This window comes from Pleurodeles waltl, chromosome 7 (genome assembly GCF_031143425.1).
Source record: "Pleurodeles waltl isolate 20211129_DDA chromosome 7, aPleWal1.hap1.20221129, whole genome shotgun sequence".
NCBI classification, from domain to species: domain Eukaryota; kingdom Metazoa; phylum Chordata; class Amphibia; order Caudata; family Salamandridae; genus Pleurodeles; species Pleurodeles waltl.
Genome location: NC_090446.1, coordinates 213255064 through 213262878, shown reverse-complemented (window position 1 = coordinate 213262878; position 7815 = coordinate 213255064). Strand labels below are relative to the sequence as shown.

General features: G+C 45.8%; 1 long non-coding RNA gene across 1 annotated transcript; it reads left to right on the top strand.

Annotated features, from left to right (window-relative positions):
* Window positions 1-6231: 6231 nt before the first annotated feature.
* LOC138247232 (uncharacterized) lies at window positions 6232-7067 on the top strand. Its single transcript, XR_011194377.1, has 3 exons — window positions 6232-6257; window positions 6756-6822; window positions 6962-7067. It is a non-coding gene; the product is annotated as an uncharacterized lncRNA (long non-coding RNA).
* Window positions 7068-7815: the final 748 nt, after the last annotated feature.

The following is a 7815-nucleotide window of genomic DNA, read 5'->3' as shown; positions in this document are numbered from 1 at the left end:
AGATATTAGGATATGTTCACGATGATTTAACCTGTGCTTTTATGAATACTTTTCCATAATGCAACATCCTTTTGAGAACAAGTACGATGGTAATAGGTGGATCTTATCAACATTACAATGTGGTTTTCTTTTTATTGCCAAGAACTCTGGGGAGGGCAGGACGATGCATGGTGGTAGAGTTTCTTTTTAAGGCAAAAAACATTTAGGGGCATATTTATACTCCGTTTGCGCCAAAATTGCGTAGTTTTTTTTTACGCAAATTCGGCGCAAAACTAACGCCATATTTATACTTTGGCGTTAGACGCGTCTAGCGCCAAAGTATGAGGAAAGAGCGTCATTTTTTTGCGTAAACGCCTTCCTTGCGTTAATGAGATGCAAGGTAGGCGTTCCCGTCTAAAAAAATGACTGCGACGCAAATGCGTCGTATTTATACTCCCGGGCAAAAATCACGCCCGGGAGTGGGCGGGGCAAAAAACCCCGCATTTGCGCCGGATTTTAGCGCCTGGGTCAGGGCAGGCGTTAAGGGACCTGTGGGCTCAAAATGAGCCCACAGCTGCCCTCCCATGCCCCCAGGGACCCCCCCTGCCACCCTTGCCCACCCCAGGAGGACACCCAAGGATGGAGGGTCCCCTGCAGTGCCCATGCCAGTGGCATGGGCACTGCAGGGGCCCCCAGGGGCCCTGCGACACCCGTTACCGCCAGCCAAGTTCTGGCGGTCAAAACCGCCAGAGCCAAGCTGGTGGTAAGGGGGTCGGAATCCCCATGGCGGCGCTGCCTGCAGCGCCGCCATGGAGGATTCCCCAGGGCAGCGGGAAACCGGCGGGACACCGCCGGTTTTCCGTTTCTGACCGCGGCGGTACCGCCGCGGTCAGAATGCCCATGGATGCACCGCCAGCCTGTTGGCGGTGCATCCGCGGTCGTTGGCCTGGCGGTAGTCTACCGCCAGGGTCAGAATGACCCCCATTGTGGCCTATGACAAACACTCTCTCGCACTGGCCAGACAACGGAGGAATTGGTACAGGAGGTAAAAAACAGCATATAGGGCCAGATGTAGCAATTTCCGAATTTGCGATTCGGAAATTGCGAGTCGGTGCGACTCGCAATTTCCGAATCGCAAATTCTGATGCAGAACGGTGTCTCAGACACCGTTTGCGAATCGCTATGGGGTCGCAAAGACCCACCTCATTAATATTAATGAGGTGGGCTGCATTTTGCGACCCCATAGCGAGTTCCTGCACTCACAGGAATGGTGGCCTGCTGAAGACAGCAGACCTCCATGTCTGTGACTGCTTTTTAAATAAAGCAGTTTTTTTTTTTTTTTGTAATGCAGCCCGTTTTCCTTAAAGGAAAACGAGATGCATTACAAAAAAAATAACTAAACCATTTGGTTTCGTTTTTTCAGAGTAGGCAGTGGTCCAAAAACATTTTTGGCAACATTCACAAAGGGGAAGGGGTCCTATGGGGACCCCTTCCCTTTTGCCAATGGGTTACCACCAGTGTGACACTGGTGGTAACTGCGAATTGCTTTGCGACCGCATTCGCAGTCACAAAGCAATTCAGCATCGTGATGCGAGTCGCAAATAGGAAGGGGACACCCCTTCCTATTTGCGAGTCGCATTCACATTTTGCGAGTCGATACCGACTCGCAAAATGTGAATGAGCCTCACAATGAGCATTTTGCATGGCGCAAACTGCGATTTTCGCAGTTTGCACCATGCAAAATGCTTACTACATCTGGCCCTTAGTCACTATTAGTAATTCCAAAAAGTAAAAGCTAAATATTTTACAACAACAAAACACATCATACAAAGGCCATCAAGTACTATAACACCACCATACACTGTTTGCATAAAAGAAAATGTGAACTGCCACCAAACAAAATGTTGTCACCTTCAATCCAATGCCATCCATGGTATTTCAGTTCCACAGACACCACAAACAATAGTTTTTTTCATCATGCACCCATGACTAGTACAGGGCCTATAGCTGGAAGGCCTATTCCATTAGCAGGCTACGCCACTTAAAATTAACATTCAATTTAATGAATATTGCAAATTTACAAAGCAAAACATGGAGAAACGTAGTGAACTGCTAAATAGTTTTCCTTGGTTGAACAAAAATTACAAGTAAAACTATAACTAGGCCTCGAATGCAGGTCACTAACAACAATAAATTTAAGAAACCAAATAAAAGTACAGATAAATTCTGGTGCATGCACCCTATCAAACAAACAAGTTGTACAACACCCTTATACAAGTGTTTTTTAAATTACTTGTGAAATCTCAAATACAACACATTCCTTAAACCCAAAGATATATCCAGGAGAGAACAAAAAATGATCCTTCCAGCTCAAAATCCAAGTGAAAAGTGACCAGGAGATGGACAAAGCAGTGGGAGGAGTCTGTTGGACAGGAACAGGAAGCTTGAGTCTCTGGGGCACTTCCTGTTGTTGAAAAAAAAATACCACAAAAAAAGTACTCCTCGCACAACAATATCAATGCAAACTGTCAATTAGAGAAGATTTTTCACTTGAACTTGTAGATCTTAGCTGCTTCAGCTTTGCCTGGTTGCAGCAGCAGTCGATCGCGCTCCCTTGCTTACATAAAAAAAAGCGTGCCAAAAGTCGCCGGTGCAACGCTAACTTGATAAAAATCCTGTTTTTGCTCGCGAGAGAGCGGAAGTCTCTCGTCTCACTTCCCGCACTTGCGAAATGACAGAAAGCGCGCTCCAACAGGAGAAAAACAGAATAAAAATCTGCTACTTTGTGAAGAGTGGAATCTATTGGTAACTCTGCATTCCGAGCAGAATGCAGAGTTGCCAAATTCAGCAAACTCCGCCAGTGGAAAAGAGTTTTTCACACATGCCTAGATTTATATCACTGAAAAAGGCATAAACTATGTAGCCGCATTGATTTAAAAAAATAATGTTGTTCTATATTTCAACCCGGGTGCTTTGCTTTTTGTTTTTGCTTAAAGTGTTCTGCAGCAGGGAAGACTTCCCTAAGTGAATATGATTTTTTCTTTCCATTGTGAAGCCTCGAAGGGCAACATCATTTTTTAAAAGTGATGCCTATTGTTGGTCTGCGATGTTCAATCCCTCTGGTCCCATGCCTGTCCCAGATTAGTTCTCTGTGGATGTGGTAAATAGGCTACCATCATGGACAATGAAGCAAGACTACTGGTCTGTCTTACATTGTAGTCAGTTTACAATAAATAGTCTTTATTTTTGAATATCCAAAACAGAATGATGCAGGACAGACCAAGAATGATTTTGCAGCAGTGGGGAGGCTTTACAGAATTAAGTGCCAGATCTATAAGAAAGTGGTGCATCAGTCCGGATGCGCCACTTTAATTGCACTCCCCCACCTAGCTATGGTTGTGTTGTGTTTACAATATGGCGCACTATGGCAGTCGTTAGGACAATAGCATCATAATTTATGATGTTATTGTGGCGCTTTGCTGGATTGGCACCATAAATTATGGCGCTAGTGCAGCAAAGCACTAGGGAGGCCCATAGTTTACTATGGGCCCGTCACTTTAACGCCTGCCCGAGTAGGTGTTAAAAATGACGGAAAAAATGTTGCAGTAAAATCTTGTAGATTTCACTGCACCATTTCTTGCAGCCTCCCTGCGTGGGAACTGCGGCCCGTATTTATACTTTTTGACACTAAACTGCGCTAACGCAGTTTAGCGTCAAAAAGTTTTGCGCCGGCTAACGCCATTCTGAAGCGCCATGCGGGCGCCGTATTTATTGAATGGCGTTAACCGGCGCTGCCTGGTGTGCGTGGAAAAAAAACACGTACACCAGGCAGCGCCGGCGTTGGGGAAAATGGCGTTAGGGCGTCTTAAAATGGTGCAAGTCAGGTTGACGCCCAAAAATCGCCTCCACCCGATTTGCGCCATTTTTAACGACGCCCAGACGCCATTTACATGACTCCTGTCTTAGTAAAGACAGGAGTCATGCCCCCTTGCCCAATGGCCATGCCCAGGGGACTTATGTCCCCTGGGCATGGTCATTGGGCATTGAGGCATGTAGGGGACCCTCTGGCATGGGCACTGCAGGGGCCCCCTAACAGGGCCCCACCAAGATTTTCAGTGTCTGCCAAGCAGACACTGAAAATCGCGACGGGTGCAACTGCACCCGTCGCACCCCTTCCACTCCGCCGGCTCCATTCGGAGCCGGCATCCTCATGGAAGGGGGTTTCCCGCTGGGCTGGCGGGCGGCCTTCTGGCGGTCGCCCGCCAGCCCAGCGGGAAACTCAGAATTACTGCGGCGGTCTTCTGACCGCGCAGCGGTATTCTGACGGCGGGACTTTGGCGGGCGGCCTCCGCCGCCCGCCAAAGTCAGAATGACCCCCAATGTGTCCTTGTTTCCCATGCCATGTGGCCAAAGGTGCCCCTTTTTGGATAGCCAACATTTTAGTCCTACACCTATATGTGTTTTTTGTTTTCTGTTTATCCCGCTTGTTGTTTGATATGGCTAGTGGCCATTTTGTTTACGCAGCCAGTAGTCCTGCATGTGTTCTTCTTTGTTGTGGTGGCCATGCCTCCTTGCTGGTTGTTGTTTGACCATGTGGCTGGTGACCATTTTGTGTGTTACTACTACTGAAATACACTGTTCCTAGGTCACAAGGGAAGACAGGACGAGTACTCTGGAGTCCTATTTAATAGGAGCAACATCAGAATGTGGCGTCGTTATATAGACGACATTCTGGTCATCTGGCAGGGCCCCATCGACAAGGTAACAGCCTTTACGACTTGGGTCAACAGTTTGGACCCTTTTTTGCATTTCACCTCCTCGGTCTCAACCACTATGATCCCTTTCCTGGATCTGGAGATCAGCATTGATAGAGGCAAACTGAAGACTTGCAATTATCAGAAAACTACAGATCGTAATAGCTTATTACTATACGATAGCTACCACCCTAAAACACTCAGAGACAATTTGCCTTTTGGCCAGTTCCTGCGGTTACGCCGCAATTGCAGCAACATCTGCTCGTTTGACACACAAGCTCAAGAATTGAAGCATAAATTATGTGACCGTCATTACCCAACTAAAGTGGTTAATACTGCCTACAAGCGAGCTAAGTACAGTGACAGAGATTCACTACTGCATACGGCCACCAGAGACACAGCAAATAAACTTACGTGTGTTACCACCTTTACACCATTGTCCAATACCATCAAGAAAATCATTAACAAAAGATGGGATATCCTCTGTAGTGGTGGTGAGAATGTCTCAAAACCGTTATTTGCCTTCAAAAGGACCACTAATTTAAAGGATATTCTGATCCACACGCGACCTAAACCCCAGGCTGCGCCTAGTAAACAAGGGACCCTCTGGGAGTTACCACCAGTTAGGGGCCACTACCCCTGTGGAAATTGCAACGTATGCCCACTTACAAAACAAATAGACACACTAGATTTAGCACCCATTGGAAACTGGCGGCTACTCAAACATACCAACTGCAATACTAGAAACTGTGTATATTTGATCACTTGCCCTTGTGGCCTACAATATGTAGGGATGACCACGAGAGCAGTTAAACTAAGAATCAATGAACACTGCAGCAACATCCGTTGCGGTCGAATTTCGACAAAGCTTAGCATGCATTACATTGAGTTACAACATAGCCCTGATGACATGTGGTGGGTTGTATTACAGACAAGTACCCAGCAGGGGACAGGGTCTCTCTTTGAATTAGAACAACGATGGGTTTTTAAACTTGGAACCCACCGCAAGGGACTGAATGATGATATCCCTTGGACTAGTCTCTCCTCCTGATCTAGGTATCAGGACCCAGAATAGCCATGGTGCCCCTCCAGACATGTGAGTTGTTTATAGACTAATTGATTGTTTGCTTTATACAAAATATGACCTCCGATAACATCTTATTTAATATAACAGACAAATGCCACATGATGAGATTCGACGAGTCAGTCTTTGATCCCTCCCTCCATTTCCATCACAGTGTATGGAGATAGATGCCATAGTTGGCTGTTTGCAAGTTCCTTAACTTTAAGATGGCCGCCGTCTTTGCATGTACGAATGAACCTCGTCGTAAGCCCGTCATTTATTTCCATTACCAATTATTTTCGGGCGCGAGACGCACTGCCGTCACTTAGCAACGGACGCGCCAGACGCCCCCATCGATTTCCGGGCTCGATGGGATTTCTACCCCCGGGTTCGCGCTTCCCTTTTACTTCCGGGAGCGCGTCCAGGGGTAGGTGTAGCCGCCCACTGCCAGGCTCTTTACAGTAAGTGTTCCGTCGCGTTGACTTGTTTGAACACTCTCACGGCACTGGGTTACGCTCGCTTATCGATCGAACTGGTGACATTTTGACTACCTAAAACGCCACGTAGCTGCTCTGGAGATTTTACCTCCGTCCCTGTTTGATAAATTAAGTGATTTCGGCTTTTTTCTATTGTAATACTAAGTTAAGTCATAATACACTCACTTTTGTTGACCTGTTTGCTGCGTGGATCATTTTCTAACTAGAGATATCATAAGCAGGTACATAGTAAAGGTTTTTTTGCCATAGAAATCCCACATATCCTGCATTGACTACCTGATGGGCCAGATACTAGGCTTTTAACATTTTTTAAACGCCTGATAAGCATCGATGGACTGCCCCCACCATCCATAAAAGTGGAGTTTGTTACCTTGTTTGTAAGGGTAGAATTCCTGACACTTCTGTGCTAATTTACATATGCTCCCTGACTCACTCATTTATCTATTTTTTCCTTACCGCTAGCAGTGTGTTAACTGAACCTGACCAATGGCCCGCGTGAACCCATAAAGCCCTAACTCAATGTGGGAGGGTAAGCATATCTCTGTTTATTTGGCATGAGTGTGTCACCATCAGCACGATCACCGTGTGCCACACAATTTATCGTACATTCTGCTACAATTGAATCAAGAATATTTTTGAGATACAATTCACGCTTTAATCTTTTCTAGGGTGACGAATAGGAATTACACTAAGGGTCACAATAGACTTAAGTAAGTGACTGACGATAATTTTTTGTTTGACTGTCAGCTCTGATATATGATAGCCAATTTAGCTTGTAGTTAGAGAAGTCTTTTATACTAGGTCCTGAAGAAGCGTCATTGGATCCACATGGACCACGAAGACGCGAAACATGTCGACCCGATTTTGAGGTAGGTCCCATAATTGTCTGACCCACCGCTATTAGATATACAGTTAGAGAGTGACAGAGCATTATCTCTATCTCACTCTCCTGATCTATATTTTAACCTTGGCCTTCACCCCACATAGATAGAATAAAGTTAAGTACTCATTAAGGGTCCTGAGCCAATTTTATTTTTCTTTCTTTGAACTCTCCCCATTTTCTTTCTCCCTACTCATTTGCGGGATAGAGTGGCATCATCGAGAAAAGATCTCCGGCAAAGAGCCCCCCGGAAGGGTGGTGCCCGTCAGACATTGCAGCGCCGGTCTGACGAGGAGCTTGTCCGATGATGAAGCATGACACCCATTTGGGTGTGTGAGGACTCTTGCTCCTATTAAATAGGACTCCAGAGTACTCGTCCTGTCTTCCCTTGTGACCTAGGAACAGTGTATTTCAGTAGTAGTAACTGTCATTGGAGGGTATACACTGGACCTTTAATCCTCCATATCCCCTTTATTTTTGATGCATTTTGTGTGTTATTCAGGCCTAGTAGGTCAATGCTTATTACGAAATGTTCTGTATGAGCAGTTTGTTATATTATATTATATACTTTTATTTGCATTTTACACCCCCATCACTCCTTGCCTCCCAAATTCGTATGGTTTTTCGTGCAAGTCAACCCTT